Genomic DNA, 19,665 nt, shown 5'->3' with positions numbered 1-19,665 from the left:
TGTTTCAATTCGGTGTACATTGTAAGATTTGAACTGAGGACCCGGCATATGGGTAATTATTTCGAATTCGTGCCGTACTAGGTTTCGAAACGTTGAAATTGACTCAATTTGTTGTGCTATTTTGTAGGTCACATGTTTGAATCCATCCAAAAGCTTTCTCACTATCATGGTGTTCATCATATACATATGAATTTTTATTAAAAAAAGTAGCGCGGATACAGTGAAATGCGAAATCCATGTAAGAATTGGAGATCGCTATGTGACACACACTCTAATTGAAATAACTAATTATGTGACACACACTCTAATCCACGTTAGCATGGATATCGTGGATACCGTTCCGATTTTTTTAAATAAGTCATTAATTAATTTATAGTATCTCATTTCAAATGACTATTTATTGCAAGGAAAACACGGGCATGCTAATACATACAGATTCATTTGCAAATGAAAGAAGATTCGTTTGCATTCTCAAATGTAGGCGCACCAGGTAGACCAGGGTCGTGTCGTGGTGGTCGCGTGTGTCGGACAGACGCTTAGCACCCAGCCACCCACCCCCGTCCCTCCCTCCCCCCTCCCCCCCAAAAGGATGACGACAAAATAAGTTCGCGCTTCCACGTTTCAGATTGAAGTATCTAGCGGCCCCAATTTCAGCCCTGCAAAATCTCCCTTCTCCACGGTCCCCTTCCACGCCCAGATTGCGCAAATCCCTAATTCACTGCCAGCCCAAGCAAAGTTCAAATCGCCCCTCGTCTCGTCTCTTTCCTCACCTCTGTGTCGGACGACGACGAAGACGATGGTCGCACTTCACCACCGTACCAGAGCTACCTCATCCACGCCCTCGTCCACCGCACCGGGTGGTCCACCAACAACGTCGGCCACTGCAACCGACATGCCTCACAGACACCGACTTCCACCGCATCAGGTGCGCTTCACCGACGCCGTCTCGCAGCTCACTGGGGCTACTTCACCGAGCACATCGTCGCACCTCCGCCACCCGAGGCCGTTGGGACTTCACCAACGGTCTCGTCCACAACATCGTAGCACTTCACTGCCACTCATGATCTGCATCCATGCGCGACCAGCCAACGCAGCGCATCACCCTCAACGGCTCTGAAGTGACCCGCACTCTAGCTAGGCGAGCATGCCCAAACGCTGACCCGAACTAGGTATCCACACATCACTCCCTTGTGCACTGTTCCGACGATGTTTGGATATCCTTTCATTGCTCTCTTAGCTTACAGGCCTATGCAACTCTGACTTAAACTCTTATTTCTTCTGAGATATCATCTGAAACAAGCAAAACCATTTTTAGCGAGGCATGACGGTGCTACAGAATCTGGTACACATCCTGCACACCCATATAACCTTGTAAGTATCTGTCCTCTAGTACAACAGCAAGGTCGATTCCTATTATTTGATCAACCATTCGCCGTGTCAAAAATTCAGAGGGGGGTGAAAGGAGCACAAGGCCTGCACATCCAAGCAAGTGGTAACATGGACTAGTACAACGAGCAGAGCGTAAGTCCCTGCATTTCATTTAATTCGTACTGGCATTCGTGTATGATTTGTGTGAAGTGGTGGATCCACGAATTCAAGTTACCAGGGGCGAACATTTAACTTAGAAAATACGAAGGCACTTGCACTTCGGAAATCAACATAACTTGAGAAATGTGAAGCTACATGCACTTTGAAAAGCAGCTAATGATCCAAAGTAGTTCAGATTATAAACACTAAATGATGCAAGCACCAAAAAACACAAAATGCAACATGGTGTACAAGGACTACAAACATGGTCTGTACCTGCCAAATTATTCGTTCTTTGGCTGAAAATATCAAAGTGTAATTTGATACGTCTCCAACATATCTACTTTTCCAAACAATTTGCCCTTGTTTTGGACTTTAATTTGCATGATTTGAATGAAACTAACCCGGACTGATGATGTTTTCAGCAGAACTGCCATGCTGTTGTTTATTGTGCAGAATACGAAAGTTCTCGGAATGACCTGAAAATCCACGGAGATAAGTTTTGGAAAATATAAAAAATACTGGCAAAAGAATAAAGGCCAGGGGGCCCACACCCTGTCCACGAGGGTGGGAGGGGGCGCCCCCTGTCTCGTGGGCCCCCTGATGCTCCACCGACCTCAACTCCAACTCTATATATTCCGTTTCACGAAGAGAAAAATCAGAGAGAAAGTTTCATCGTGTTTTATGATACAGAGCCGCCGCCAAGCCCCAATCTCTCTCAGGAGGGCTGATCTGGAGTCCGTTCGGGGCTCCGGAGAGGGGGATTCGTCGCCGTCGTCATAATCAACCATCCTCCATCACCAATTTCATGAGGCTCACCGCCGTGCGTGAGTAATTCCATCGTAGGCTTGCTGGACGGTGATGGGTTGGATGAGATTTACCATGTAATCAAGTTAGCTTTGTTAGGGTTTGATCCCTAGTATCCACTATGTTCTGAGATTGATGTTGCTATGACTTTGCTATGCTTAATGCTTGTGACTAGGGCCCGAGTGCCATGATTTCAAATATGAACCTATTATGTTTTCATGAATATATGTGCGTTCTTGATCCTATCTTGCAAGTCTATAGTCACCTATTATGAGTTATGATCCGACAACCCCGGAGTGACAATAATCGGGATACTTCTCGGTGATGACCATAGTTTGAGGAGTTCATGTATTCACTATGTGTTAATGCTTTGTTCCGGTTCTCTATTAAAAGGAGGCCTTAATATCCCTTAGTTTCCACTAGGACCCCGCTGCCATGGGAGGGTAGGACAAAAGATGTCATGCAAGTTCTTTTCCATAAGCACATATGACTATATTCAGAATACATGCCTACATTACATTGATGAATTGGAGCGAGTTCTGTGTCACCCTATGTTATAGCTATTACATGAGGAATCGCATCCGATATAATTATCCATCACTGATCCAATGCCTACGATCTTTTCACATATTGTGCTTTGCTTATTTACTTTTCCGTTGCTACTATTACAATAACTACAAAACTACTATCTTTACTTTTGCCACTGTTACCATTACTATCATACTACTTTGCTACTAAATACTTGTTTGACACGAGAAAAATCTTATAACGCTCCGGATGAAGGGAAGAGGGGGAGTTTGATTTCTCTCATGCGCCGGGGAAAAGAAAAGTGTGCGGGCGTGCCAGTGTACATAGTACACAAAAAATGGTATGGTAAGCAAGTATTTGATTAATCTCATCGGGTAAACAAAATTACAAGATCCCATAAAAAAAGAATGCGCTCCGTGGCCTACTAGCGTGGCCTGCCTGACTATGGCGATATGCGGTCTCCTGGTTCCCGGGGCCTCGAAAAGCTCCCGGTTAATTACTCCCGTGGGTTGCTCCGCGAGATACCTCCGATTAAGCCATGTGGTCATCTTCGTCGTCTTCGCTTTGCGTTCTCCATGCATGATGATGATGGTGTGTGTGTATGGTGTGGGGGCGGCAAAGCCCGTGTCCTCGTCGGTACACGTGCCACTCAAAACATGGCTTTGTGTTGGCCACGTTCGCCCGCGCTGCCGCACCTTGTCGGTCTTGACAACATTGATGTAGTCGGTGTTGAAGTTGCATGGGTCCTGCTCAGTCCAGACTTGTTTACGATGTAACGGCTTCATCGGGTTTGCAAGGGGTTCACCTCGCAGGAGTATTCTTATGGAGACCGGCGTCGGTGTAAAACCAATGCTCGCTCGTATCGGCAGTGTCGGTGTGGTTGGCGCCTCGTCTCGGCTGGACGCCGTGTTTATGGCGGTCCTCCAAGACAAGGGCACCGCCTCACGGGGCAATCGGAAGTTAGTGTTGGCAAAGTCACATTGCCTCCTCACCAGCACGCCTCATCTTCATGGGCTCTGGGTCGTGGAGACCGTCATGTGGCTCCATCTTCTCCTCCAGGTCACGGACAACACCAAGGGTGTGTGTTATCTTCTTGGCTCCGTGTCGCGGGCTCCATCTTGACGAGGTAGACTTGGTGGTGATGTCCTGCGAGCTCCATGCCTCCGGTCCAACTTGATGATGTTGACGTTGGTGGTGTCCTCCTTGCAAGCTCCACGCCGTGATTCTCCGCGGTACCGGGTGTTGGCGCTGGGCGTCGTCTTGGCGAGCTCCGCGCCGCCATCCAAGGCGGCACAGTGGCGACATTGTTGCGAGCCTCCATGTCTTTGTCCTCCATGGCCCCGAGTTGATGAAGAAGATGACGGGCGTCATCCTAGCGAGCTCCGTCTCGCCATCCTCCGCGGCACGCGGCACCATCCCTACGTGCTCCGCGCCTTCGGGCTCCAGCTTGATGAAGTAGATGTCGGCGGCATCCTCAATGGGCGCCACACCTCCATCCTCTAGCTCCAGCATGACGAAGTGGATGGCGGGCATCCTTCTTGCGAGCTCCCCGTCATGATCCTTGCGGCACCAGGTTGATGCTGTTGACATTGGTGCCATCTTGGCGAACTCCGTGGCGCCATCCACCGCGGCATGGCGGCGGCATCCTCCCAAGGCTCCACGCCTTCATCCTCCATGGCGCCGGCTTGATGAAGTTGACACTAGCATCGTCTTGGCGAACTTCGCGCCGCGATCCACCGCGGCACGTCGGTGGCATCCTCGCAAGCTTCCCCACCTTCGCCCTCCATTGTGCCAGCTTGATGAAGAAAACGAGGGTGTCGTCCTAGCGAGCTCCATGTCGCCATCCACGGCGGCATCCTCGCGAGCCTCGCGCCTTCAGGGCTCCAGCTTGACGAAGTAGACGTCGTCGGCCTCGTCACCAAGGGTGGCCACCAACCAAGGAGTCCAACGGGCTGCACGCCGGCAGCCCCATTGGTATTGCTATCGTCTTCAACGACATCCTTGCAGAAGGTGTAGGCGGGCTGCGAGATTGCATGCTCCACCAATATTGTCTTCGGCGCCGATTGTATGATGACTTGCTCGTGTGCATGAATGTTGTATGCCAAGAAGAAACAAGAAAGTAGATGCATTAGTTCAAAGTCTCATCATAGGAGAATGTGTGCTTCATCATGGCGCCTCCTGGACTGTGTTTTCTCCTTACTCCTTGTTGTTCGCGATGATGCCGGATGGCGGGATGAGGTGCTGGTCTGATGTTGCTGCGTGGGTTTGCTGTGCGCGTGATGGCGGCGATGTGGTGGCTGGATGTGTTCGGGTGTGGTGTTGCGTGCGTGGTGTGTTGGCTCCAGAGGTGTCCTTAGGTGTCCTTCAAATAGATGATAGTACGTAGAAGAAGAAGATTATTGTATGGTTACTGCATCTCTCCCTGCACACGTATTTCCACGGCCGACGTGCATGCTTGTCCGCCGTCATCCGATCTCCATGATGCTGCCACCACGGGCGCGTCTCTTCCTCGACGCCGCCGTCGCGGGCGCATCTTCTTCTGCGTGCTTTCTCTTCTCTCCTCTGCTCTCTTTGTGCGGCACATGATATATGAAAAACACACAATATCAAATAAAATTAGTCAGCGGGGCTTGGTCTGCTCCCGTTTCTTCATCTCCTCGGGCGCCTGCATACTTGCCGTGGGCAGCCCGCCGCCGTGGCCGTGACCGGTGTCTCTCCTCGTGGGCTCATCACATTGGCTGCATGGTTTACGAACGCGCCGTCGTCTCCTCGGCTGCGTTCGTTGTTGCGCTGCCCCCGGGTGCGTGAGATGTGTTAGCTAGCTCTTGGCCTCGGCTGCTTACCTTCTCACCTAGATGGCTTCCTCCTCCCCCTCACTTTGGAACGGGTCCTCATGTATTTATAGGTAGTAGACAGAACCCACGGCTATTGCCCGTCGGTGCAAAACATTCTAAAATTTGGGCCTCAGCGTCAGGACCTTTCCATCTTCAGTTTTCTTTCCAAGACGCTTTCTTCTTGCCCTGCACGTCAATCGTCAAACAAAATTGAGAGAAAGAAAACTTGCCTTCTTACGTGTAGCTTGCCTTTTTTTATCTCTTTCTAATTTTCTTTTCTTTTAGCTGGGTCTTCCGATATTTGTGTACGTACATGTGCTTGCCGGACGGACGCATATAATCAAATACGTACACGCACGCCGCCACCCGAACTCAAATACTTGCCCTCGCATGCATGGATTGGTACGTGATGCTTTTGTGCTAATTGATTTCCTGCTCATGCTCATGCTCATGCTCATGCATGCATATAACTAATCCATCAACCCAAGAGATGCACATTTTTCTCTCTGTCCAAAAAAAAGTGCACTATGGGTATATGCATATTTCATTTTTTCCTTTCTTTTGAATTTGTGCAAGACATTGCTAACACACATTTATGGGCACTCCTTGCTCCATGTATTTGTGCACGATGACCGGAAAAATATTTCACAAGTTATCATTAGACAACATTGTGTAATTTGTTCTCTTTCTTTTTTACTGTTTGTAGTACAAAATCTCGTTGAACAAATACCCCTCACCAAAAAAGTTTGAGCGCGAAGCAATCGAACTTAGTTTGGTGAAAACTTTTTTTTTGTTTAATTCGGCGCATCAACCTATTTTAGACTGAAAGTTGGATCACCCCAGGAATCGGCGCCTCCGAGTGCCCTCCCGAAAATGATGGTTGTATCCAGGAAATGATATGAGACTAGTGCAGGGATGTCCATCTACACTTGTATTTTGGAGGAAGCTTGTTGGATCGTATAACATGCATGATGCCAGTTAACTTAGCAACCCTACTCCGTCTTCATACCATGAAGAAACATCATGCCTTGTCCTGAAAACAAGAAAGAATTTTTTACCAATCTCGCCGCGACCGTCTAGTTTCTACGGTGCCAACCGGCTTGATTGGAGGGTTTCACAGATTCACGCTGGCCGCACTGGCACGTTGCACTGCTCCCATGATCTCCTTGTGTTGATGTAGGCGAGGCATCGGTAGACCGTCGATAGCTCCCCTTCATTGACTGGATCGTCACACCACTCATGGCGTGCCAATTCTGGTGGTACGCCGGGATGCCATCGGCCTTACGAATGATTAAGGGGTTGACGTTGCCCCCATGCTTTATTGTTGTTGAAGACGGGGCCACGGAGACACATCGGCACCACCTTCGTGATCGCAGGTGTTGCCTTCTGGCGCCCATTGTGCATGTCGGTGTAGACCATTGGTCGACGGGCTGTCGTCGGCATTGTCATGGACGCATGGGTATTGTTGCACCCAAACACCCATGACGTAGTTCGATGTAGTGGTTTGTCATCAGAATGCCGTCAACGATGACAGGGAGTGCCTCTCCATGGCTGCAAAGATATTGGAGGAGCACAACTAGGAACACCAAACGAAAAACAGGCGAAAAAGAGAGGAATTTTTTGTGGGTTTTTAAAATGTTGGCTTTCCCGTTATAAACCAGGTATAGGCGTGATATCCGAGAAGGCTACCGAAGAACTTGTCATTGGGAACCGTCGAAAGACCTTGATGATTGCAACTCAACAACTTAAATAGCTTTGGAGTACGTGTAAAAAGACGCCGTGTTTTGGGATGCTTCCGAGAGGCAACAAAAAATCATACTCTAGCCCATCATCATACCTAGGACCCCCACAGCTCAACATGCCCCCTGCACACGCCCCATGAACCCAGAGACTTAGGTGTGATAAGTTCAGGGTAAATGGTTTTAGGACAACAGCTTGGCGATTTTTCTTCATGCATATTGAGGGGTGGTGAACAGCTACCTCCCGCCTTCCTTCCAGTGGGTCCCTTACTGCTTGGGACCACTTGATTGCTTCTTGGACTGTTGGAATTTTTTTTTGAATTCGCTTCTTGGACTTTCTTAATTTCATCTTGATTTCTCACATGGATGATTGATTGGCCGCGGACTTCATGGACTTTTTTTGACATTCGGCTCGAACTATTTGGGGACTCTTCTTCCAGGGTTCTTCGGGACCCACCTTGGGAACTTGGAAGGGAACTGTTCACCTCTATGGACTAGGAAAAACCCTCTAGCCTTTATCCGGGGCTTCTAGTAGTGCACCCCAGGGTTGTCATGTGACTACGCACCGAAACCACTTGTGTTGGGTCAGGAAGCCCTCCATGATCTTTTCCTATGGTCTTCCCTGGAGTGCGAGCCTCTGTGAACACGAGGCATACCGGGAAACATGAAGAGCGCGGGGTCTCAATACTCAGAAGTGCCCAAGTAATCATCTCCGCTGCCTCCGGAAGCATACACCCGGTACGTGTCGTGCATTGTGGGTGTAGGAGCCGCTCCACCTGCAAATCGACACATTGTGCCGCCTTCCAACAAGTCCTAGGGTAGCCCAAACTTCAATCAACAGCGTAGTGCGATAGGGGAAAGCCATTTTTTTGTTGGACTTAGTCCGTAAAATTGGGGAAAACTAGATATATCCACTAAATGCAAAGGAGAATGCACCGTGGATCCGATAGCCCACACAAAAAGTTTCCCCAATAAAAAATCCAAAAGAGGCAAAATTTTAAGAAAAATATTTTTAAGCAACCTTCCGTTGATTGGGGGCATAGGTCGGACTCCCTGGGAATCAACGAGTTGGTATGCTCCCCCGTCGTAGACTTGCCCGATGATGTATGCTCCTTCCCACTTTGGCTAGAACTTGCCCTTCATCTTGTGCGTCATGATGATGGACCGCCTAAGCACGCTGACCAACTTGCCTTTTCGGAAGACACATTTCTTGACGAGCTTGTCGTAAGCTCTCACCATATTCTGGCGGTAAAGCTCCAGGTTCTGTAGGGCATGAAGTCACCCCTCTTCAAGGGCGTTGAGCTCCTGAAACCGTAGTTGTACCTGTTCGTCTTGGGTGATCTCATCTTGGATAGCCACCCTCAAAGAGGGTAGCTGGACCTCCCGTGGTAGGACCGCTTCACTCCCGTAAACGAGAGAAAATGGAGTCGCCCGTGTTGGGGTATGGACCATAGTGCGGTACGCCCACAAGGACTCGAGGAGATGGCCGTGTCAGTCTCTCATGTTCCTTGTCACTGTCTTCTTGAGTATCTTTCCGAGTGTCTTGTTGACTGGATGACTTGCCTTCGCCTCGTCGCTGCCTGGCAAGATATGGATTGCTTCATCGGTAAAGACAAGTCGGTGGAGTACAGCTTCGCCTTGTCGGAGCTTGGACGATGTCGAGGAAGCGTGTTGATGTAGAAGTTGGAGAAGACTTGCGTGTCGCCGCATGACAGCGGTGCTAAAAGATGACGATAATACTAGCTCGTCGATGTAGACCTTGGGGCGTTGCAGTTACGGGGATGACCTTCGCTCGATGTAGAAGAAAGGCGGCATGTCGGTGGAGTCTGTGTCCTCGCCAGGTAGTAAGTCAAAGAAGATGACGATGTCATGTGGACATCCGTCGGCATCAATGTAGATGACGCCCTCGCCAGATGAAGAGTTGATGAAGATTGCGACGCCGTGTAGTGTGACGTCGATGAAGATGGTGATGCATGTTGATGTAGCAGCGTTCCTCGTTATGCTGGAGGTTGATGATGGCGCCTCCAACATGGTCACGGGTGGTGTAGATGGCCCAACTTTTGGTGCGCTCCATGTTGGCGAGGAGCAAGCGGCACGCCCACCATAGGCGTGCTCCGAGGCTATGTAAATGGCACCCGCGTTCGGGCGATGCTTCACATTGGAGGCGGTCTGGACGATGCTCCATGTCTAGTGAGCTCCACATTGGCAGCGGTGTGGACGTCACCACGCCTTGGTCGAGCCCCCTGTTGGTAGAGGCGCAAAAGCCGTGCCCGCCTTTTGGGAGCTCCAAGAAGGTGTAGACGGTGCTCGCCCTTAAGCAAGCTCAGTGTTGGTGACGATGTAGGTGACGCTCCTCCTAGGGCGCTAACATGTTTGTGACGGTGTAGACCGACCACCACACAAGGCTAAGCTCCTTGTTGGCGGCGGTTTAGACCAAACCCCGCCCGGACCAAGCTCCGAGTGGGAGGCAGCAATGTAGATGATATCTCCGGCTTGGGAAAGCTGTGGGATGACGGTCGAGAAGCCGCCCCATCTTTTGAGATATCTATGTCAGTGGTGGAGAAGAAAGAGCTCCGCCTAGCCAAGCTCCATGGCAATGGAGGTATATGGTGCCCTGCCTTGGGGCACTCCATGTTGATGGCGGTGTAGATAGCACCCTGCCTTGGGGCACTCCATGTCGGCGACGGTGATGTAGATGGATCTCCACACCTTGGGCAAGCTCCGCGACGATGGTGGTGTGGACAACACACCACCTTAGGATAGCTCCATATCGGCGATGGTGAACAACCCCCACCATGGACCAGTCACATATCACGTCGGGAGAGCTGCAGTTTGTGGTTGCATTAATGATGCTTCACCTGGAGAGAACGGGTGGCGCATGGTGCTGAGTGGGCGATGCAGCTCTGTCTGCCATCACCTTGAGTTGTGGCTGAGCCCCCCGCCTAGGCGGGATGCGTGTAGTGGTGGAAGTGTTTGTTGTGGAGGTCCCATGGCTGCCATCGTTGAGTGGGTCAAGTGTTTCATCGTATTTGTCATGAACATCGTTTTGAGCATGGGGGCATGTTAGTATGCCCCCACTCTAAGTGGCGAGTCGGTGATGACTCGATGCGTCGTGGTGTTGGCGTTGGTGGCTCTGACTGGGAGCCGAGCCGGATAGAGGATGAAAGGATGTCGCACTAGCCCTCCTGTTGACAGTATTAGCACAGAGGCGTTGAGCTGCCTCCATGTCTTCATGGATGTCTACCCTGGATGAATCCTTCAATAGGGCACGCACTTCAAGCATTAGCTTGTGACGCTCCTTCATCTTGTTGGCGGTCTCCCACCTTTGCGCCTTCTTCGACTGCACATTTCAAAGTTGCACAGTATCCCGAGCTTGGGGCACATAGACCTTCTCGCCAAGCTCGATGATGACCATGGGCGGCAATGATCTGAACTGTACCATCATTGGCTCCGAGTTGCCGCCGCGGGATAATCCACCTGCATGAAAGGGTTCTTACTAGTGGAGATCCTTGCAGCATGTTGTGCACATTGGGATATTGGCGAAGACGATTTCGATGACCACATCGAAGCAAAGATGGGAGGAGAACCAAGTCCCATCAGGCGTGCCAATTTATTTGACACGAAAAAAATCTTAATGTGCACTCCGGGAGAAGGGAAGAGAAGGAGTATGGATTTCTCTCATGCGCCGGGGAAAAGAAAAAATGCGGGCGTGCCAGTGTACCGTGGTACACAATGAAAACAAAGAGATGGGGACAGTATTTTATTAATCAAAAGGATATAAATATAATTCCTGATATGCGCTCCGTGGCCTACTAGCGCGGCCTGCCTGACTATAGCGATTGTGGTCTCTGGTTCCCGGGGCCTCGGAAGGCTCCCGGTTAATTACTCCCGCGGGTTGCTCCGCGAGATACTCCGATTAAGCCGTGTGGTCGTCTTCGTCGTCTTCGCTTCGCGTTCTCCATGCATGATGATGATGGTGTGTGTGTGTGTGGTGTGGGCGGAGGCAAATCCTGTGTCCTCGTCGCTACACGTGCTGCTCAAAACATGGCTTTGTGCTAGCCATGTCTGCCCTTGCTGTCGCGCCTCATCGGTCTTGACAGCGTTGATGTAGTCGGTGTTGAAGTTGCATGGGTCCTGCTTGACTTGGACTTCTTGATGATGTAGCGGCTTTGTCGGGGTAAGCAAGGGGTTGCCTCGCGAGAGTATTCTTTTTTTTTTTGAGACCGGCGTCGGTGTAAAACCAACACATGCTCGTATCGGCAATGCGAGTGTGGTTGGCACCTCGTCTCGGCTGGACACCGAGTTTACGGTGGTCCGTCAAGACAAAGGATGCCACCTCACATGGCCATAGAAAGGTGACATCTTAGAGGCCACATCGCCTTGGGTTGATGCTACACCAAGGGTGACCTGAACGCCGGCGATGCCATGGGCCTGTACACCAAACGACCTGTTCGCCGTGATGGGTGTGCCTCACTTGATTGGATGCCGAGTCTATGGCAGTCCGCTTTGTCAAGGATGCTGCCTGGAAGCCCGTGGGAGATGATGTTGTAGAGCTCACGTCGCCTTGGGTGGGTGCTACACCGAAAGGGGACCCATACGCCGGGGACCTGTTCGCCATGGTGGGTGTGCCTTCTTAGGTGGGACTGGTCTCGGACTGCATCGTCGTGAGCACCGGTTCCGCCATGTCATCTCCTCTGGGAAGAAAGACACCAGACCTATGCACCGTGATCGGAACGCCATGGACCTGTGCACCGGAGAGACATGTTTGTCACGATGGGTGCCTCGTCTCAGCTAAACGCGATATTCGGTGGTTTGCCGAGACAAGTATCACGCCGAGACCTGTACGCCATGAACCTGTTCGCCATGGTGGGTGTGCCTTCATAGGTGGGACTGGCCCCAGGCTGCATCGTTGTGAGCACCGATTCCGCCACGTCATCTCCTCCGGGAAGCAAGACACCAAAGATGTGCACCGTGATTGGAACGCCATGGACCTGTGCACTGGAGAGACCTGTTCGTCATGGACTTGCCTCGGGCTACGTCGTCGCGAGCTCCGGCTCCGCCATGGCGTCTCCTCCGGGAAGCAAGGGGCGAGACCTGTTTGGGGCATCATGGATCTGTGCACCGGTGGCCTGTTCGCCGAGGACCTGTGCGTCGGAACATGTACACCGTGATTGGAACATCATGGACCTGTGCATTGGGGACATATTCGCCATGACCTGTGTGTCGTGACTTGTTCGTCGGGGGCATGTAGGCCGCCTTGGTAGAGCACCAGGGCTAGCGGTTGGGCTGCGTTCGTTGGTGAGCTCCGGCTGCTCCTGGGTCATTTTCAACCAAGAACATGACGCTTGAAGACGAAGAGCTTAATGTAGACAAACTTTGATGAAGTCTGTGTAGTGTCCTGGTCCAATGAAATCGTCTCCGGCGGCGACGACGGGATCGAGTACGTACTCTCCGTGCATAGTGCATGCATACTGGATGTGAGGGAGAAACAAAAGAAAGAAAAATTAAATAATCATCTCACCATAGGGGAACGTGAGCTTCATGTTCATGTTGCTGCCGCCGGGGTTCCTTGCACTTGTACAAGCCGGCCGGATGGATGCGTGAGATGATGTTGCGGCCGTGTGGGTTCTGGGCGTGCGTGAGTTCTCCTTTTGTGTGAGTTGTGTTCTTCTGGGTGCCAAAGTCCTTGGTATTTATAGGGAGGAGTCAAACCCTCTGGGCCGCACGTCGGCGCAAACCTTCCGATATTTGGGGTTTCCATCTTAAAACATGCCTTTCTATGCCATCGTTCTTCTTGCTCTGCACGGCTGCAACACAAATCTTAACATACCTAGCTAGCTAGCTCCAGACTGAACGTGTGATTCTTTGGGAGATCAAAACATGCCATGTTCATGTATATCTGTTTAATAACACCAAAGAAAATAACACGTAAAACCCATACATATATCCAAACTAGCGTTTGTATTGGTTTAGAAAAAAAACAAGTTAACCGAGCATTGTACGGGTGTTATGTACACCGGCAAGCTTGCCGGCCGGCCGAGATACCCAAATACGTATATATGTATCAAGTTTAGGCAAAGCTAGCCACGTACATGCAAACCTTCTTTTTCTTGAACATGCATGCATAAGGTAAGTGTATATGATAATAAACCAAATCTCACCTATAATACTCTTTTTGCCGATGAATAATGAGTCGTCCTCGGACATCTTCTTACAAGGCAAGTTCAGTTTCCAATTTTTATACAAGGAAGCTACATCCTCAACATAGACCAAAGCTCCCGGTTGATGCTATTTCTTGACGCATCCGACCAGGGCTCTCGCACGGATCTTGCCATGTAAACATCATATGAGATCCTTTAAAGATGAGACCCTGGGCAGCATCTCAAAGCACACAAATTCACCCATTGTCGACGACACGTTCTATTGGAAGAAAAACAAAAGGTACAACTTCGTTATCTCTTCACAAGCCAATGCATTGCTTTACCTATGCATGTCTTGAATACATGCAAGCAGAACATGTGTTTCTTGGTCTCCTGCTAATTTTGAATTTGTTGTCTTCCCCCGTGTCATCAGGATACCATGGGAAAGAGGTCTGGGTGCAGTCGAGATGCTGACGACTTGACGAGTGGTACTAAGAAAAGCAAAGGTGAATCGACTCCTCCCCCACTGCCAAGCAGGTCAAAAGGTAGCTCTAGCGGTGTGGAGTATACGCGCTTGACGCCTCCGTTGCCGAGTGCACCACAATCTTCATGACATCAACCTAGCCACAACTCCAAAAATTCTGACAGGACGGTCCTCTCCCTTGACGCCGATGCTCCGCCACTAGGGAACCTGGAGGTAAAGAAAATAGTAATAATACCAGTAACAAATAAAACTTGTATGAATGCATTTCTTCCTTTAATCCCGCGTATATCATGTGTGCATGCAGGACAAGCTCGAAGATGTGTTGCCGCACGTGCCTATGAGTCACGGCGTGGAGCGACTCCTAAACGAGGTGATGGAAGGCATGGACCAAGACGATTTGGTCACCAAATCGGCACCTCCAGGTGGGTCTAGTTCGGCAGAAAAACACACATCACCATCAGCGAGTGATCCAGCTGCGAATTCTTCAACTGCGGCACGGAACGATCTCATTGCCAAATCCACCTTCCTGGTGACAAAACCTGCTTCTCTAGCAACATCAACTGGGACCACTGAAGCAAACAAAAAAGGGTCACCAGGAGCTAACAAAAAAAGGGTGACTGTGAATAGGCCAAGATCGTCTGCTTTTAGTACGTGTATACTACCCCAGCCCTCTTGCATATTCTGTCTATCTTTTTTATATGCTCTCTTGACTCTCTTTCTTTTTTCAGATGTCACAAACAAGTCAACTAAATTAGAAGACTTCTACTCCCCTGAAGTAAAGGAGCTCCAGGCAATACTTGAGAGACACTAGAACATCCTTGCTGGAGAAACTCAAAGTCCCTCTAGGTAACAACATCTCGACGCCAAGCCTTGTCCTCCCGCCTGGAACATCAGCAAAGTATATCTCCATAGGACTCAAAGATATACAAGAGGCGTTAAGGAAGCAGCCGATCAATGAGGAGCTAACCATAACTAGAATAGAGTCTGTGATAAGTATGTGGAGGATCCCGTATGCAAACGAGGTCCCGCCTGACCTTGAGATTCTGATTCACCATCCTGAAGAAGTGGTGGCTCGTCTGGGCGGAAAGGGTGGTCTTGCCACCTCCCACACATCGGCACTCGCGCCGGCGCAAGTGTCGTCTCTACTGGAGAAACTCGATGCAGCTCATGCGGGGATCACTCAAGGACTTCGCCACCTCGAGAAGGAAGGGCCGCGCCTAGAGGGACGCCTTGGTGACCTTGCCTCCATTTGCAACAGGCAAAAGAAGTTAGCTGAAGAACATCGGACACTTGCCGGCAAACATCAACAGCTTGCCGAGGAGTACAAGGCCCTTTGCGAGAAGGAAACCGAGATGGCGGCACTGGCCGAAAAGCGCACAGGCGTCCTAGCTGACATGATGAATTCTAGCTCCCGCCATCTTGAAGCTCACGAGGATGCCATCCGGACTTCTTCGAAGGTGGCCGAGTCACACGAAAGACACCGTGCAGAGGCGACTTCCTTCCTGGCCACTGGGGGAACACTTCCGGAGATCGCTATAGTCCTCGCATACAAAGCTCCCGAGTGAGGGAGCGGACTAGAGATCATGGTCTGATTTTTACTCGCCGGGTCCGTCATCACGGCCGCCACGTATAACTTAGGTATATATCTCCATTGTATATATTGCCACCTTTATGCATGCATGTATGTGCGTAGGCAGCCGGGCATATATGTGTACGTGCTACATTATCAAACTTGCCTCTGTATAGTCTGCATCATGATTTCATGCATGCATGTGCATATACAAGTACGTGCGTGCATGTGCCATGCAAAGGTATTTTGCCTTTGCATCAAAACTTCTCTTTGTAGGTATAACCTGCATGAAAATTCATCAATAAAAAGAAATTATTATTTTATGCAATACTGCACAAAAACCCCTCGAACAAATGCCCCCTCGTCGAGTTGAGATTGAGTGCAAAGCAAATCGAGCTTGACTCGACGAATATTTCTTCTGGATTGATTCAGTGCACCAACATGTGTGAAACCTGAAGAACAGAAGAAGTATCGAGCCTCTCTGTGACGCTGTGCAAGCGGTTCCAAAGATGATAGTCTAGTAACAATGTAAATTGGTGTAGGCATGTCCATCTACACTTGAATTCTTTTAAGGAGCTCGTTGGATTGTATAATGGGAACGATGCCAGTCAACAAAAGCAACCCTATTCCGTCTTCATTCCATGGCGAAACATCATGCCTTATCCTGAAAAAAATATTTACCAATCTCGTCACGACCGTCTAGCTGCTACGGCGCCAGCTGACTTGATTGGAGGGTTCCACATATTCACGCTGGCCGCACTGGCGCGTTGCACTGCTCCCGTGATCTCCTTGTGTTGATGTAGGTGAGGCATCAGTAGACCGTCGATAGCTCCCCTTCGTTGAGCAAACTGTCACACCATCCATGGTGTGACAATTCTGGTGGTGTGCCGGGACGTCATCAGCCTTACGGATAATGGAGGGGTTGACGTTGCCCCCATGCTTCATTGTTGCTGGAAACGGGGTTGCGGAGACGAATCTGCTCCACCTTCGTGAGCGCAGGCGTTGCCTTCTGGTGCCCATCGTGCGTGTCGGTGTAGACCATTAGTTTTCGGGCTGTCATCAGTGTTGTCAGGGATGCCTGGGTATTGCTGCACCCAAACACCCAAGACGTAGTTCGATGTAGTGGTTTTTGCTTGAATGCCGTCAACGATGACAGGGAGTGTCTCACCATGGCTGCAAAAGATGTTGGAGGAGCACAACTAGGAACACCAAACGAAAACAGGCGACAAAGAGAGGGGAAAAAAGATTGGGTTTTGAAATGTTGGCTTTCTCGTTATACACCAGCTATACGCGTGATATCCGAGAAGACTACCGAAGGACTTGTCATTGGGAACCATTGAAATACCTTGATGATTGCAACTCAACAAATTAAATAGCTTTGGTGTACGTGTATGAAGACCACGTGTTTCGGCATGCTTCTGAGAGGCAACAAAAATTCATACTCTAGCCCATCATCATACTGAGGGCCCCCACAGCTCAACGTGCCCCCCTGCACATGCCCCATGAGCCCAGCGACTTGGGTGTGATAAGTTCAGGGTAAATGGTTTTGGGACAACAGTTTGGCGATATTTCTTCATACATATTGAGGGGTGGTGAACAGCTACCTCCCGCCTTCCTTCTAGTGGGTCCCTTACTGCTTGGGAACACTTGATTCTCCCAAGTAATCATCTCCGCTGCCTCCGGAAGCATACACTTGGTATGTGTCGTGTATTGTGGGTGTAGGAGCCTCTCCAGCTGCAAATCGACACATTGTGCCGCCCTCCAACAAGTCCTAGGGTAGCCAAAACTTCAATCAAAAGCGTAGTGCAATAGGGGAAAGCCATTTTTTTGTTGGACTTAGTCCGTAAAAATTGGGGAAAACTAGATGTATCGACTGAATGCAAAGGAGAATGCACCGTGGATCCGATAGCCCACAGAAAAAGTTTCCCCAATAAAAAATCCAAAAGAGGCAAAATTTTAAGAAAAATATTTTTTAAGCAACCTTCCTTTGATTGGGGGCATAGGTCGGACTCCCTGGGAATCAACGAGTTGGTATGCTCCCCCATTGTAGACTTGCCCGATGATGTATGGTCCTTCCCACTTTGGCTAGAACTTTCCCTTCATCTTGTGCATCACGATGATGGACCGCCTAAGCACGCGGACCAACTCGCCTTTTCGGAAGACACGTTGCTTGACGAGCTTGTCGTAAGCTCTCACCATATTCTGGCGGTAAGCTCTAGGTTTTGTAGGGCATGAAGTCACCCTCAAGGGCGTCGAGCTCCTGAAACCGTAGTTGTACCTGTTCGTCTTGGGTGATCTCATCTTGGATTGCCACCCTCAAAGAGGGTAGCTGGACCTCCCGTGGTAGGACCACCTCACTCCCGTAAACGAGAGAAAATGGAGTCACCCATGTTGGGGTACGGACCGTAGTGCGGTACGCCCACAAGGACTCGAGGAGATGGCCGTGTCAGTCTCTCTTGTTCCATGTCACTTTCTTCTTGAGTATCTTGCCGAGTGTCTTGTTGAAGGCTCCGATTGTGTCATTGGCTTGGTGTAGATGGTGGGGATGTGGTGATGAAGTGAAGGGGAGAGCGGTACGCCCATCGCTCCGGCCATGCTTAGCCATGTACCTTCGTCTTGTCAATTGTCCGATGATGAAGTGGGCGGCCTTCGCCTCGTCAGTGCTCGGCCTGGTGGTGTCCGCCTTGTCGGTGTCGGACTGGATGACTTGCCTTCGCCTCATCATGCCTGGCAAGATATGGATTGCTTCATCGGTAAAGATAAGTCGATGGAGTACAGCTTCGCCTTGTCGGAGCTTGGACGATGTCGGGGAAGCGTGCTGATGTTGAAGTTGGAGAAGACTTGCGTGTCGCCGCATGACAATGGTGCTAAAATATGACGATAATACTAGCTTGTCGATGTAGACCTTGGGGCGTCGCAGTTACGGGGATGACCTTCGCTCGGTGTAGAAGAAAGTGGCGTTCCGGTGGAGTCTGTGTCCTCGCCAGGTAGTAAGTCAAAGAAGATGATGATGTCATGTGGACATCCGTCGGCATCAATGTAGATGACGCCCTCGCCATATGAAGAGTTGATGAAGATTGCAACGCCGTGTCGATGTAGTCGGATGGCAGCGTATCAATGTAGTCGGTGTCCCCGCCGAGTGTGACGTCGATGAAGATGCTGACGGCATGTTGATGTAGCAGCGTTCCTCGTTATACCGGAGGTTGATGATGATGCCTCCAACATGGTCGCGGTGGTGTAGATGGCCCAACTTTTGGTGCGCTCCATGTTGGCGAGGAGCAAGCGGCACACCCACCATAGGCGTACTCCGAGGCTATGTAAATGGCACCCGCGTTCGGGCGATGCTTCACATTGGAGGCGGTCTGGACGATGCTCCACGTCTAGTGAGCTCCACATTGGCAGCGGTGTGGACGTCACCACGCCTTGGTCGAGCCCCCTGTTGGTAGAGGCGCAAAAGCCGTGCCCGCCTTTTGGGAGCTCCAAGATGGTGTAGACGGTGCTCGCCCTTAAGCGAGCTCAGTGTTGGTGACGATGTAGATGACGCTCCTCCTGGGGCGCTAACATGTTTGTGACGGTGTAGACCAACCACCACACAAGGCTAAGCTCTTTGGTTGCGGCGGTTTAGACCAAACCCCGCCCGGACCAAGCTCCGAGTGGGAGGCAGCAACATAGATGATATCCCCGGCTTGGGAAAGCTGTGGGATGACGGTCGAGAAGCCGCCCCATCTTTTGAGATATCTATGTCAACGATGGAGAAGAAAGAGCTCCGCCTAGCCAAGCTCCGTGGCAACGGAGGTATATGGCGCCCTGCCTTGGGGCACTCCATGTCGATGGCGGTGTAGATAGCGCCCTGCCTTGGGGCACTCCATGTCGGCGACGGCGATGTAGATGGATCTCCACACCTCGGGCAAGCTCCGCGACGGTGGTGTGGACAATGGAACACCTTAGGATAGCTCCATATCAGCGATGGGAGAACAACCCCATCATGGACCAGTCACGTTTCACATTGGGAGAGCTCAGTTTGTGGCTGCATTAA

Source organism: Triticum dicoccoides, chromosome 6B (assembly GCF_002162155.2).
Source record: "Triticum dicoccoides isolate Atlit2015 ecotype Zavitan chromosome 6B, WEW_v2.0, whole genome shotgun sequence".
Lineage (NCBI taxonomy): Eukaryota > Viridiplantae > Streptophyta > Magnoliopsida > Poales > Poaceae > Triticum > Triticum dicoccoides.
Note: the sequence above shows the minus strand (reverse complement) of the source record.